The 14,815-nt window shown below is 39.3% G+C and overlaps 1 protein-coding gene across 7 annotated transcripts in view; it reads right to left on the bottom strand.

Moving 5' to 3' along the window:
* The window catches only part of BLTP1 (bridge-like lipid transfer protein family member 1), a 195,263-nt gene extending 185,273 nt beyond the window's left edge, over positions 1-9,990 (bottom strand). For all 7 annotated transcript variants that reach the window (XM_070386473.1, XM_070386477.1, XM_070386476.1 and 4 more), the window contains exons 1-2: positions 9,746-9,990; positions 8,240-8,326 (exon numbers count right to left, since the gene is read on the bottom strand). The gene's annotated coding sequence lies outside the window, so the exon portion shown is untranslated. The remainder of the gene's footprint in view (positions 1-8,239; positions 8,327-9,745) is intronic.
* Positions 9,991-14,815: the final 4,825 nt, after the last annotated feature.

The following is a 14,815-nucleotide window of genomic DNA, read 5'->3' as shown; positions in this document are numbered from 1 at the left end:
TCAAGAAATACATGGAGTAAGAGGCAAATTTGGCCTTGGAGTACAGAATGAAGCAGGGCAAAGGCAGATAAGAGTTTTGCCAAGACGATGCACTGGTCATAGCAAACACCCTCTTCCAACAACACAAGAGAAGACTCCACACATGGAGGTCACCAGATGGTCAATACCGAAATCAGATTGATTATATTCTTTGAAACCACAGATGGATAAGCTCTATACAGTCAGCAAAAACAAGACTGGGAGCTGACTGTGGCTCAGATAATGTACTTCTTATTGCCAAATTCAGACCTAAATTGAAGAAAGTAGGGAAAACTACTAGATCATTCAGGTATGACCTAAATCAAATCCCGTATGATTATACAGTGGAAGTGATAAAAAGATCAAGGAATTAGATCTGATAGAGTGCCTGAAGAACTATGGATGGAGGTTTGTGACACTGTACAGGAGGCAGGGATCAAGACAATCCCCAAAGAAAGGAAATGCAAAAAGGCAAAATAGTTGTCTGATGAGGCCTTAAAAAGCTGAGAAAAGAAAAGACACAAATGGCAAAGGAGAAAAGGAAAGATATATCTATTTGAATGCAGAGTTCCAAAGAATAGCAAGGAGAGATAAGAAAGCCTTCCTCAGTAATCAATGCAAAGAAACAGAGGAAAACAATAGAATGGGAAAGACTAGCGATCTCTTCAAGAAAATTAGAGTTACAAAGGGAACTTTTCATGCAAAGATGGGCACAATAAAGGACAGAAATGGTATGGACCTAACAGAAGCAGAAGATATTAAGAAGAGGTGGCAAGAATACACAGAAGAACTGTACAAAAAAGAGCTTCATGACCCAGATAATTACAATGGTGTGATCACTGACCTAGAGCCAGACAGCCTGGAATGAGAAGTCAAGTGGGCCTTAGGAAGCATCACTACAAAGCTAGTGGAGGTGATGGAATTCCAGTGGAGCTATTTCAAATCCTAAAAGATGATGCTGTGAAAGCACTGCACTCAATATGTCAGCAAATTTGGAAAACTCAGTCGTGGCCATAGGACTAGGAAAGGTCAGTCTTCATTCCAATCGCAAAGAAAGGCAATGCCAAAGAATGCTCAAACTACTGCACAATTGCACTCATCTCACACACTAATAAAGTAATGCTCAAAATTCTCCAAGCCAGGCTTCAACAATTTGTGAACCGTTAACTTCCATATGTTCAAGCTGGATTTAGAAAAGGAAGAGGAACCAGAGATCAAATTGCCAACATCCATTGGACCATCAAAAAAGCAAGAGTTCCAGAAAAACATCTACTTCTGCTTTATTGACTATGACTGTGACTATAAACCCTTTGATTGCGTGAACCACAACAAACTCTGGAATATTCTTAAAGAGAAGGGAATACCAGGCCACCTGACCTGCCTCTTGAGAAACCTGTATGCAGGTCAGGAAGCAACAGTTAGAACTGGACATGGAATAACAGACTGGTTCCAAATAGGAAAAGGAGTAGATCAAGACTGTATATTGTCACCCTGCTTATTTAACTTATATGCAGAGTACATCATGAGAAATGCTGGACTGGATGAAGCACAAGCTGGAATCAGGATTGCCAAGAGAAATATCAATAACCTCAGACATGCAGATGACACCACCCTTATGGCAGAAAGTGAAGAACAACTAAAGAGCTTCTTGATGAAAGTGAAAGAGGAGAGTGGAAAAGTTGGCTTAAAATTCAACATTCAGAAAACTAAGATGATGGCATCCAGTCCCATGACTTCATGGCAAATAGATGGGGATACAATGGAAACAGTGACAGACATTTTTCTTGGGTTCCAAAATCACTGCAGGTGGTGACTGTAGCCATGAAATTAAAAGATGCTTACTCGTTGGAGGAAAAGTTATGACCAACCTAGACAACATATTAAAAAGCAGACACATCACTTTGCCAACAAAGGTCTGTCTAGTCAAAGCTATGGTTTTTCCAGTAGTCATGTATGGATATGAGAGTTGGACTATAAAGAAAGCTGAGCACTGAAGTATTGATGCTTTTGAATTGTGGTGTTGGAGAAGACTCTTGAGAGTCCCTTGGACTGCAAGGAGATCCAACCAGTCCATCCTAAAGGAAATCAGTCCTGAATATTCATTGGAAGAACTGATGTTGAAGCTGAAACTCCAATACTCTGGCCACATGATGCAAAGAACTGACTCATTTGAAAAGACCCTGATGCTGGGAAAGATGGAAGGCAGAAGGAGAAGGGGACGACAGAGGATGAGATGGTTGGTTGGCATCACTGACTCAATGGACATGAGTTTGGGTAAACTCCAGGAGCTGGCAATGGACAGGGAGGCCTGGTGTGCTGCAGGCCATGGAGTCACAAAGAGTCAGACATGACTGAGTGATTGAACTGAAGTGAACTAGAGTAAGGCAGGCATATGTACTGGGGAGGAGAGGGACAGGAGTCTCAATGGCCAAAAGAAGAATGTCAGAGCCAAATAAAACCCTAAATAGTCTAAGTATCCATTTGTGTGGTGAAAAGGGTAGAGGGAAAGCAGCAGTATTTTAGGGTATCAAAGCCATAGCAGAATGAGGAGGAGTACTTCCCAGGTGCTGCAGCCTGGGTGGAAAGACAAGGGCATCCAAGACAGGGGGAGAGGGCAGGAGCAGTCCAGCTCAGGTATCAGAGCCTGGGCAGAAAAGAAGGTCATTCAAACAGGGAGGCTTCCTAGTGCAGGGTGTCAGAACCCAAGAGGAAGGCATCAGATCCCAAAGAGATAAGCAGAGCTTCCATGCAGGAGGGTGATCTGGAATACGACAGGAGCAGGATAAGGAGGACAAACACCTGGGAAGTGGCTCATGCAGGGGATGCGGAGGGAGTTAATCTAGTAAGTATATCAAGAATAATGGAAGCCAAGTTTCTCACTGTCAGAGGATATATAAAGGAAGAAAATCAGAATTAACCCTGTGGTGTTGAATAAAAACTAGAGGTATGGCTTTCAATATAAATGGATACAGAAATAGCTATAGCTGCATATGTATATGTGTGCATAGTTCATTCACAGACCCTGCGAGCAGCACCCCAATATAAATGAACAGAAGACTTCTCTTCTGAAAATCATTTTCTCTTTAGAGGGGTCCTTGAAGAAATGGCTAATTCTACAACTAGGGCAGGGAAAGTCAGGATGAGCTTTTTTTCCATAAAGGAAAGAAGTGTTCAAAGAATGATGGAAGATGTTAAAAGGAAGTAAAAACCAGCTTTAAGAGGCTCCCATTGGCAAAATCTGGGACAATTTAAGCACTGCCATAAATAACAGTAACAAACCACAACCCATTTAATAAATACAAATCTATGAATCCATACCAATATAAATTATCAACTAAATTTTGATGAGCAACAGCATACTTATGTCTTAGAATAACTGGTCTCCAAAATAACTATTAATGAAGAAGGGGAAAAGAGGAAGTTTGAGACAGTTGACAATTAAGTGATCAAAGTTCCTGTGTGCTTAGTTGTGTATGACTCTCTGCAACCCTTTGGACTGTAGCCCACCAGGCTCCTCTGTCCATTGGGTTTTCCAGGCAAGAATACCAGAGTGGGCTGCCATTTCCTTCTCCAGGGGATCTTCCTGACCCAGGGATCAAACCTGCGTCTCCTGTGTCTTCTGCACTGCAAGCACATTCTTTATCCTCTGAGCTATCAGGGAAGCCCAAGTGATCAAAGTAAACACCATCAATATAGGTATAAATCAAAATCATTTACTTTTTAATGAAGAAAACAGCCTAGTGTTGGTGGTATAGTGGTGAGCATAGCTGCCTTCCAAAAAAACAGTCTCACTTCCTTGATATTCCTGCAAAGACACGTAACCTGAATCTAATCTATCCTGCTTCTCTCCTCTCAATCATAATGATGAATAAAGATTGTTTTATTCAACTTTGTATCCACAATACCAGTAACAATGCCTTGAACACAGCCATTAATTTCAAGTATGTCATTTTAAATGGTATTTTTATCTATTACACAAAAAGTAACATTGATCTACACGTTTTAAGACATGTTCTCTCAGTATTTTATTCACCTATATTCTGTTCATTCTTCCTGAAATCCATGGGACTCATTTCAAAACTGCTGTCCACATTAGAACAGAAATTGTGGCAATTACTATTTTAGTGATGTACAAAGAAAAGCACAAAAATGTGAAACAGTTTAATCAAACACAGCAACGGCCAGAGATTTATCAAAGTTCCTAATACCACCACCACTATCACAATTCTTAGAAACAGTTTTTCAAAAAAAAAAATTACTTTTCTAAGTGAATTATCTGTAAAACCTTTCAAATACTATATTCAACTTATTTTCTCTCCCACTCGCATGAAGGAACAAAACTAACATCTAATACTTGCATCATCAGATTTTTAGAGACAGAACTCCAAATCTTGATCTGGTCCTACAAGAATAGATAGAGGTCAGCCTACAAATCAATAAAAAAAAAATACAAATAATCTGACAGAAAAATGAGAAAATTTATAAACAGGTAATTCACAGAGAAAGATAATATTACTAGCAATTGGCAACAATCACAATTTATCACTCACTAGTCATAAAAGCAAAAAATTTTAGAAAGATTACAAACAACTATATTGGCAAAAGTATGGGGAAATGGGCACTCTTATAGTTGACAGAAGTAAAGTGACTTTGAGAAGAACAATTTATCAGATACTACAAAAATGTACATGTTCTGATTTGAAAATTTCAGTTTCAGGGCTCTATTTATTTCTCAGAAATACTTAGAAACAAAGATGTTTTTTCAAGGATAATCACTGCAGCATTATATATCATACTGAGAAAGTAGAAAAATGTCAGTTAATAGGAAAATAGTTGAATTATGGGACACCCTTACCATATATAATACTCTTACTATGTGAAATAATATGTAGCCTTTTTAAAAGAATAAAACAGCTCTATAGGGAATATAGAGAAATGTTCAGGATATATGTAATGTTAGGAGGAGAAAAGCAAGTTGAGCAAAAAGATGTACAGTACTCTACTTATGTTTAAAAATAATAGACTATCCATTATATGTATTACATATCTAAACCATATATATACACCATATATGCATATATGTACATATGTGATGTGTATATGTATATACTTTTATTAATCTGCAAAAACATTAGCAAAGCCATTACTTCTGAGAGATAACTATTATTTAAATATTTTACAACTGGCTTGTAATTATTCCTTAATTAAAAAAAAAAAAAAAAAAAAAAAGGAGGGTGGTGGCTGGAAGACAGGACATGACAGGCAAGAAAGGGGCTTTTCCTGCCCAAGCACACATGCCACAGCCTCTCCTTATAACTATGGCCAAGGAACAGATTTCTCCCACCTCTAGAATATCAACTTGATCATCTGTCAATTGATCACCTGTCATTCTACCACCTGTCTGTCTTTCTTCAGTTCTTAAATCCTTGTCTTTTTTAAAAAAATTAAAATGCAAATACCAAGCAATATCAAACTCAAAGGCTTCATTAAAACCTCAGAAATATCAGTTAACACCTCAGCAAGAATTATTTGATTTGATAGCTCTGAGTGTAAGAACGGAAGCTGAACAGCTGTACTGTTATCTAAAAGGGGAAAGGGCTAGGTTACAAACAAAGAAGGAAGAACACCAACAGGAAAGACAATGGAGGAAGGGAGAAAGAGGAAGCAGTTATCAAGGAATAAAAGAAGAGTCAAAAGGCCCTGCTTCAGACTGTATTGTTCCAAAAGCAGACCACAGTGTGGATTGAGAGCATCGACTGAGACCACCTGGATTCAAAAACCAGTTCGAAGATTATAGCTATGTGACCATGGGCAAGTTACCTAACCTCTCCGTGCTCTTATTCATCTGTAAAATGAGAACACTAATAGTATCTACCTCACAGAGTTTACAGTTTGGATACGTAAAGCATTTAGAACAACTCTGGCACACAGTAGGTTAATACACTGTGTAAATGCCTGATGCTGGCAATCAATGCCACTCGTGCCTTGCCCATATACTGCTGATATTCACTTCTACACCAGAAGATTACTCATTCTCAACACTTGTAACACCCTACTGTAGGCTGCTTTCTGACTGCAGAAATGTGTTCAGTCTGTACTTAGGGTAGGCCAGAAATGCTGGAATTAAAGTCAATGATGCCTAGAAAGTCGTTGGGTAAACACCTGCAGCCTCCCTGCTCTTGACTTGGGATAACTCTGACGCATATTTTATTTGGTCTGTGAGAGATCCCCAGTGGTAATGAGTTCCAGATGCCCACAGTAGTAATTGTATCTTAGCATTCATCACATTTTAACTATTAGTTTCGAAGTCTGTTCCCCACAAGACTGCTAACTGCTCTTTAAGGATGTCTTTGCTATTCTGTCTGCCCTGGTGGCTCAGATGGTAAAGCGCCTGTCTACAATGTGTTAGACCCGGGTTCGATCCCTGGGTTGGGAAGATCCCCTGGAGAAGGAAATGTCAATCCACTTAAGGACTATTGCCTGGAAAATCCCATGGACAGAGGAGCCTGGTAGGCTATAGTCCATGGGGTCGCAAAGAGTTGGACATGACTGAGCGACTTCACTTTGCCCTATTCATCTGCCTATGCAATATTCAAAAAAGTTCCCGGTATGCAGTAGTTTCTCAATAAATACTTGTTTCATAAATGAATGAAATAAGTGCATCACTGTAGAAAGTACATAATTATGAACTATTGCCAAAGGTAAGTACTTATTCAAGGCCAAGAGACTCCTAGATGATCTTTTTCACACTTAAGAAAATTTGGTTTTCATTTACTTGAGTTTAAGAAGAGGATATTCAACATCTTGATAACCCATTGCACTGCCTTGCTTCTAAGGCTTATTTGCCACCTAGATTACAATAGCCTCTAACTGACTGCCTTGCTTCCAAGCTCATCTCTCTCCAATTATCATGCAGATTGTTACCTCTCTGACCATGTCTCTTCTTTTTGTCATATATAAGTTCCCTGAAGATTTCTCAAATTAAAGAGTTAATTTTCTTAATCTCCCTTAAACTTTTGGGATTCTAACACTATAGTTTTTAATTTATTTTTGAGGTAACATCGGTTTATAATATTAAGTTTCATTATATTTTTACTTCTGCATAAACTACAATGTGTTCACCACCAAAAATTTAGTTTCTATTCATTAGTATACGGTTATCTTCTTTTCCTATTTCACCTTGTTTTTTATATTCTACATATGAGTGAAATCATGCATTATTTGCATTTCATCTTATTTCAGTTAGCATAAAATCCTCAAAAGCTATCCATGTTGTAACAAATGGCAAAGTTACATCCTTTTTTACTGCTGAGTATATATCACAGCATTATTTACAATAGCCAAGATATGGAAACAACCCAGCCCCATCAAAAGAAGAATGGATAAAGAAGATATGGTCTACAACTATCTCTATCATGGAAAACAGTACACAAAAGTGAAGTCTGTAAGAATTCTGGTTTCCCACTGCACCTTAAAGTAGCACTAATAAGAGTACCTTCCTTTAGTAACTACAATAATATGAAAGATTATAAACACTACTATATGAGTAGTGCTGTTTTCCTAGTTTTTACATAAACCAAAAACATTCCTGCATATAAAACTTTTTTAAAAAGATATGGGTTAACAAAAATATTGCCTTCTAGAAAAAAGTTCACTACTCTAGTACTCTCCAGAGCCATGATGACCACAACTCTTATCAGAAGCTTGAAAAAAATGCCTGACATACGGTACTCAAACAGTAGTTGAGTACTTATTTATGAAATTAAGATTCTCTCAATCATGTTTAACTATGTCTTCTATTATTCTCTGTAGAACTCATGGTGAAAAATATACTTAAGTTCAACTATACACAGTATTCTATGAAGAACAAACCAAAAATCAACTAATTTTCTTCCTTTCATTTTAAAATCCTTTATAACGTGGGCAGATTGATGAGGAAGCAAAAGAGAGAACAGAAAGTTGACACTTAATAGATAATCAAGCAAACACTTCCCTTGGCTTTCTCCTGCCAATACACAAGCTAAGCACATGACTCAACTGTCAGTTGTAGCAATAGTTCAAAACTCAGGTAAAATGATTGACAGGTCCTTATGCACCACTGTCACCCACCCCCATTCTTAGACCAATTTAAGCCAGTTAATTTAAGCAGGTTAAATTATGACTGAAGCAGAAAGTTAGATTTTCTCTATGTGAGCTTTAATTGACAACCCAAAATATTTACCAAGTAGTTGTTTTTTTCCAGAGTCTGTAATGTTGTTTTCCTTTTCTTGATCAGAAGGCCTATCTGAAGTGTTTCATGTTAACACATCTGAAAAGAATATCAATTTTAACCAATTATACAAGATATTCTGGCTTTATCAGAAGTTTCACCATTTCAGATTAAATGATTTTATTACACATGCCCTTGCATGTGTGCACACACAAGGAAACTAATATTAATCCAATGTTATATTTTCTTCAAAAAATATTTCTAAAACTAGAAGATCACACGTTTGCAAACTACAGTCTTCCAAAGATTTCAAACCCACTGTACGGATGGAAAGAGCATGATTTTGGTAATCAGAGGATTCTAGAGGTCAGATGTTACCTTTAAAACATACTCCTGGGTCCTTGCCAGCAAAAATGATGCCTCAATTTCCTTCCTGTTCCCAGCATTTTTTATCAAATGAAAATCACCTTGCAAGTTCTCAAGCTGCTTGGGAATGGTAAACCATACTACTTAAAGGATCTGAACCGGAGTCCAATTACCTGATTTAAATCACAGCTCTGACTTTGGACAAGTTGTTTTTAGGGCTGTGGGATTTAGTTCTCTCATCTATAAAATGAGAGTTAAAAACAGACTTTACATGACAGGGTTGTTATGATTATTAAATGAGATATGAACATAAAGCATGTACCACCAGTACTTTGATAAGATAAATACTCTGGTTAATTCATTTATTTTTATACTTCATATATCTCTCTAATTTAAAATAAACCAGCTTCACTGCTATGCACAGAGCTGAAAGCAGCAACGTGAAACCAGTTGAAACTCAGACGTTTCAACAGTCACGGAAAACAATTATTTCCTTACAGAAGAAATTTACAAGAATTCTCTCCCTTTAACAAGCGTCCCTAATTTGCTTCCGTCAAGACTAAGGCCAAGAAGCAAGAGGGGGACAATTCTGTAGAGGGAAAATCAACTTCCCTTCACCTTCCTTTGGTCAAAAGATGTTTCCGCTGAAATGTACTCTTCCATAGTGTAGACTCAGCAAGCAACAATCACAATACAAGCACACCACACCTGAGGAGTAGAGAGGGTTTCAAAGGCTCCCTTGCCCTTGGTCCACAATCTACCCTGCGTTAAGCACTCTGGGGTCTCCTGCAGCCCCATGCAGCTAACAAGGCTAAAGCCAGAGCTTACAGGTATATATATCGTCCTTCCCACATACCAGCAGGTGGGCGTCGCCCGCCTGTCTTACCACCATTCACCGGGCCAGTTCCTGCATTCGAGGCCCTAATCACCTGACTGTCATGGCCCTTTCAGGCCTTCTCACTGACCTCGGATACCCGGGTTCAAGTCTCTGTGCTGCAGGTAAAGATGGCAAACGAGTAAGAGATGAGTCGACGCTGCAGCAAGCAAGCGCGACGAAGCCACACCTCCCTGATTCCGACCAGGCTGCGGTCCAGAGATGCTGGGAAGAGTGCTGCCCACACAGACCCTGCCCAGCCCGACCCGTTCCCTCACCTGAGCGAGCGCTGGGGCTATCGGAACCGCTCGGGTCTCTCTCCGGGGACGCCGAGGGCCTTGGGCGGCGGCGGCGGCGGCGGCGGCAGCTGCTGCGCCCAGCCAAACACGGTCTGCTGAGCCCTGCCAGGGTCCACACCCTCTCGCCCCGCCACCCGGCCCGCCGCCCGACCTGCGGCCGGTGGCCCCAACCTCTGACACAGAGAGGGGTGGAGGAGGATGGGAGGGGTCCGAGATGGGGGCCGGGCGGCACTGCGGCTGCGTCAACTGGTAACGTCACGCGTCACGGCGCCGGCGCCTCGACGCACGCCACCTGAGCCCCGCCCAGGAATTGGGGCACTCCGCCCCTCTCTCGTTTCTCCGGACTTGGGGCGGAACCTGGACGTTGAGGCGGAGATAAGGGGCGAATGTGAAAAATCATTTTGTTACCCACCGTAAAGGAATGTTAATGAATTGCTCTACTTGAGGCCTTGAGAGAGATGAACACAGGTAGGGACAGATCCTAACAAAAAAGAGAATCAGACCGGTGCTCTGATTTGAAGTGAATCCGCTCAGAATAGAGAGCAGTATTCCTATGACTCTTATCAACATAGGGGAGCTTGACGGTGTGAAATGCTGCCACGGTGAATCGCTCAACTAAGTCTCGTATTGTTACACTAATGAAAAGTGGTTTGATACCAATTTTGAAGAGAAAAGCTCTTCTTAATATTCGAGGGTGAACCAAAGCAAATGACTTCCTGGAGTTACAGGCTTTCTATAGATATTTTGCACACGTCTTAGGTACCAGTTGCAATGGAAAGAGAAAGGTGAGAAACAGTCTTTAACTCTATAAAAGTTTTCTGATTGCTTGGGGCAGATGTAGAATACGTACATAAGATAACTAGAAATGCAAACGATAATATACTAATGCTGCTGCTGCTGCTGCTAAGTCGCTTCAGTCATGCCCGAATCTGTGCGACCCCATAGACGGCAGCCCACCAGGCTCCGCCGTCCCTGGGTTTCTCCAGTCAAGAACACTGGAGTGGGTTGCCGTTTCCTTCTCCAATGCGTGAAAGTGAAAGTGAAGTCGCTCAGTCGTGTCCGACTCTTCGGGACCCCATGGACTGCAGCCTACCAGGCTCCTCCGTCCATGAGATTTTCTAGGCAAGAGTACTGGAGTGGCACTAGCAATAGCTAATACAGTGTCAAGCTTGAGCGAGGCACTGTTCTAAGCACTTTATATTTACTGACATTTAATCTTCCCCAAACCCTGTGAGATAAATATTACTATTATCTCCACTTACTTCCCTTTCACAAATTAAAAACTAAGGTACAGAAAGAGGTTAAATAACTTGCCAAACTGTAGAGCTAGGGTTCCTAAGCAGTATGACTCCAAAGTGTATGGTCTTAAGCATTATTGTATTGTTGTTCAGTTGCTCAGTCGTGTCTGACTCTTTGCGACCCCATGAACTGCAGAATGCTAGGCCTCTGTGTCCTTCAGCATGTCCCAGAGCTTGCTCAAACTCATGTCCATTGAGTTTGTGATGCCATCCAACCATCTCGTCCTCTATGGTCCCCTTCTCCTCCTGCCTCAGTCTTTCCCAGCATCAGGGTCTGCCTCTTAAATTCTAAATATCTAAACCTCCCGTTGTGATTTCCTTGAGCTGAAGTGCCACTCCCCTAACATTTTTATGTGGGAGCTCCCTTTTTACCTCAGAACAGCTATGAAGCCAAATTTAAAATAAAGCCAGAAAAAGGTAATCACATGAAGTATTGTACTCACCATTATTGCCTATAAGGAAATGGAGGCCCAAGCAAGAGTGGTTTATGAAGGGACTGGATGAAAGCCAAGAAGAAAAAAGTATACATTATCTTAGTTACTTCCACCTGCCACCAAGACACACCTACCTCCCTTATTCGAATGAACTCTAGAGCTTATTTCTGCATTTCTACAAACAAATTAATTTCAATAGTCTCTTTGAAAGTCTGGAAGAATCTTCCAGTCATTCTTAATCCTTATTCCCTAGTAAGACTCCAAGGATTCAAGTTTGCTACAGTCAACTTTTCCAGAGGGAAATTGTCCCAGCACAAGTTCTCTGGACAAGGAATACTAAGATGTGGTTCATGTTCCTCAAATTAAAAACTAAACTGAAACTAAATTGCCCTGGAGCTACGCAAGGAGTTAATAGCAAAGAAGGAAGATGGAGGTGAAATTCACTATATTCATCTAATCACTGAGTGGAGAACTGGAATCTAAAAGTTTCCGACTCTACTTCCTTTCATCCGTAAGACCAAGAGCCACCTTGTAACTGCAGATATGCATTAGATAGCATCATAAAAATGAATTATTTATTTTAAAAGCCTCTCTATTAAGGTTTTTAATGTTGTGAAGATCATTAAGCTATCTGACCATTTCATTCACTAATTTTCAGGAAAAAGCTTACTTATTCCCTTCACTTATCTGCCATCTACTTTCATTTTTTCACCAGCATCCCACTAAACTAAGAATACAAAGGCAACTATCTCCATCCAGAGACAATAAGAATTGCTCTCATGATGGAAGCCCTCTCTCTAATGATTTTTGGTGTCTTTTTTTTAACTTTTTACTTTTAAATCATTATAGATACACAGAAGTTGCAAAGGTAATACACAGTGATTTTGTGTACACTTCACCCAGTTTCTCCCAATGATTATATAATTATACATAATTACAATACAACATGAAAACCAGGTATTTGACATTGGTGTAATGTGCATATATAGCTTTATATCATTTTATCACATGTAAAGTCGTGTAACCATCTCTGCAAACAAGAAAAGAGCTATTCTATCACCATAAATATATCCCCTCAGGCTATAGTCACACTTACTCTCCCTGTACTATTACTAGCCTCTGGCAATCACTAATCTGTCTTCAATCTCTATAAATGTAATTATTTCAAGAATATTATTTTAATGAAACCATATAAGTGACCTTTAGAGACTGGCTTTTTTCACCAGCACAATGCCCTTGAGATCTATCCAAGTTGTTGCATATATTGACAGTTTATTCTTTTTATTGCTGAGTGTTCCAATCTGTTTAACCATTCGCCTACTGAGGAACATTTTGGTTGTTTCCCGTGTGGGTCACTTTCACTTCACTTCACTTCATGTGGGTTTAATACAAATAAAGCTACTGTAAATAACTATTTTCTTTAGCTTCATCTCTTTTGGCCCACTGCAGAGGACTATTTTTTTTTAAGTTGAGACCAAGGTGAAATTTACCTTTTTCAACTTTGTCTCCTCCCTTTGTTACTCTCATTTGCCACTCACTGGCTCACATATAGAAGCCATTCTGATGTCTGATTAAATCAGTTCTTCTTCAAGGACTATAGATAATATTCTAAGCCATGTCCTTTGAGCTGTTTTACAGACACTGAAACCCCCATGAGGTGGAATAAGTTAATTGTATACTGCCCACAAGCACATAGACCCCAGACCAGCTGCAACCAGAAGGTTGATGATGCTGACTCACCATTACTTCACCACCAATCATGCAAAAGAATGTCCGTGAGCTGATCACACACCCTGCAACCCACTCCCTCACTCTGATTTTAAAAACCTTTCCCTGGAAGCCATCAGGGTGTTTGGGCCTTTTGAGCACTAGCTGCCAGGACTCCTTGCTTGGCACCTGCAATAAATGTTGCGCTTTCCTCCACAACCATCCAGTGTCAGGAGATGGGCATTACTGCACTGGGGCAAGCTGACTCATTTGGTTCAGCAACACAACTACTGTATAGATAATTTTAAAACAATAATGCTACAGCAGCATATTGTCTGTATTTTAATGCATAAAGGAATTTAATGGCATCAATATGTTAGTTGTTGTGAATGTTTACTTCAGATTTTTATTTCACTATCTTTTAATAATTTCTTAAAATCACAATTTCTCCATGTACAAACTTGAATGTTCCAAAGTTGTTATACACTTTTTATAACACCATACCAAGTCTGAAGTTAATTCTCATAACAAAAAGAAGAAAAAGGTAACATCAGTAAGTCTATAAAAACATACACACAAAAAAATAATAGTTTCCTATATTATTTCCCAATGTATATACCAACTTAAATTATTTCTTTCATTTCACTTACCCAAGCCAATGAAGGTCACAATCCAAGCTTCTGTGTCCTAGGAGCCACCAATGCTAACAAACTGATGACGTTTAAGTTGAAAATATGTTAGGAAAACCAGAATTACATACTTTAAAGCTGATGAAAAAGTGAAAGTAGATGAACATGTGTTTTAAAAGAGGAAGTTTGTACATCTTTTGATACGCTAAAAAAATCCAGCTTTCTGATGAGGATTTGAACTGTAATGACATATAATATCCTACAAATCAACAAGAAAACCAACAACCTAATGAGCAAAATATATGAACATATAGTTCACATAAAAAGAAATACAACTGGATGTAAAACATTAAAAAAGATGGTCATAATTCTCATAAAAGTATAAAGGCCAATTAAAGCTCAAGTTGCACCATTTCTTTTCTCTTCAACTGACAAAGCTCAAAACATTTTTGATAACTCAATATTAGAAAGAGTTTGAAGAAATAGACACTCTCTTACCTTGCTGGTGGGCATGAACTGGTTTAGCCTTAATGGAGGGCAATCTTTTTAAAACTTTAAGTGCTTGTATCTTTTGACCCAGCAATTCCATTCCTAGAAACAAATCATATGGAAATATTCACACATGACCAAAGTATACAAGCTACCACTGCTACTTTGTATAGATAAAAGACTGTTAGGTTTTACTTTTATTTTTTATTAGCATTTAGTGGCCTTTTGTTCCTCAGTGCCCAGAAGGACCTTTCCTGAGTGTCATTTCCCATGTCAGAAGGAAATTTCACAGTTCAGAAACCAATTGTGGTCACACTTGTGTAACAGAAGGGGTAGAAGGAGGATGTCTCAGGCATTTCCTACCTAAAATCTGTATCTTAGTATAGTGCATCCAGCAAGAACACACTCAAAATTGAAGGAATTAAACAAGCTCTTTGGGAAAACATAGTGCAGGAACAAACATGAAGTAATTAAACAATGCTGTTATCTCAA

This window comes from Bos mutus, chromosome 17, assembly GCF_027580195.1.
Source record: "Bos mutus isolate GX-2022 chromosome 17, NWIPB_WYAK_1.1, whole genome shotgun sequence".
Classification (NCBI taxonomy): Eukaryota; Metazoa; Chordata; class Mammalia; order Artiodactyla; family Bovidae; genus Bos; species Bos mutus.
This window is presented reverse-complemented; position numbering and strand designations above follow the sequence as displayed.